Source organism: Eleutherodactylus coqui, chromosome 13, assembly GCF_035609145.1.
Source record: "Eleutherodactylus coqui strain aEleCoq1 chromosome 13, aEleCoq1.hap1, whole genome shotgun sequence".
NCBI lineage: Eukaryota > Metazoa > Chordata > Amphibia > Anura > Eleutherodactylidae > Eleutherodactylus > Eleutherodactylus coqui.
The window spans coordinates 40,478,623-40,479,526 of NC_089849.1; the positions used below are offsets into that span (position 1 = coordinate 40,478,623).

Genomic DNA, 904 nt, shown 5'->3' on the forward strand with positions numbered 1-904 from the left:
TTTATATAGATATATTTATATTTTAGTATTTTTCAACCATTTTACATCATAGTCCTATTTTACAACATACAAAATAGACTTCAGTATCTATAAGTTCAGATTATTTCAGAGTAAAATATACATTAGAAAAGAATAAAGTACCAAATTTGCTCAAATGTTTACCCTTTTTCTTGCCAATAAGGAAGCAAGGCATTGTGGGCCAGAGCAGTGCATCCTGGGAGATGTCTGCACCGCACTCTAGGCTTCACAGTAGTGGGAGTGTGCATACTACTGGTGCACTGCAGACCACCGCTTTGTGTCCTATTAGCAGCCCAAAAAGGTGAAGTAGTGTATAAGCAAGGGGGTCACAGCTCGCGCTCCGATTACCACCCACTGACCGGCTCTTTGGAACATTTTCACTTTCGGATGACCAACGGAGGTACATGTAGGCTGGTTTCATACAGCGTTTTGCCAAAGTATTTTTAATGGCTTTTTTTGTGCATTTACGTTGGCCAAAAATACTGTGGCCAGAAGTCTATAGTGAAATACAAAAAGCACCACATACACAGCGTTTGTGTCTGTGGCGTTTTTCCCAAAATGCAGCATGTTCTGGGTATGGCATTTTTTTTTGTAACTGGCATTTTCCGGTAGGTTCCTATATTGGACTTTAAGGGGTTTTCCACGGATAAGGTGGGCTTCTAATGTAGAGGTCCCGACCTGTTTACGGGACGTCAGGTCTGCTGCAGTAAGTGTATGTAGAGACTGGCCAGAGAACGGGAGGGGCGATGGGGGAACAGCGGGTCAGCGAAGAGGCAAGTATTACGTTTTTCAATATTTAAATTTTCCCCAGCACCACAAATTTGTTAGTTTTTTTTTTTTTTCAAAACCGGAAAACCCCTTTACAACAAAAGCCAGCAAAAAATAA

General features: G+C 41.3%; 1 protein-coding gene across 4 annotated transcripts in view; it reads right to left on the bottom strand.

Moving 5' to 3' along the window:
* WIPF2 (WAS/WASL interacting protein family member 2) overlaps positions 1-904 on the bottom strand; it is a 21,945-nt gene continuing 21,041 nt past the window's right edge. For all 4 annotated transcript variants that reach the window (XM_066587168.1, XM_066587169.1, XM_066587171.1 and 1 more), the window contains one exon: positions 1-904. This exon is cut by the window's right edge and continues 2,461 nt beyond it. The gene's annotated coding sequence lies outside the window, so the exon portion shown is untranslated.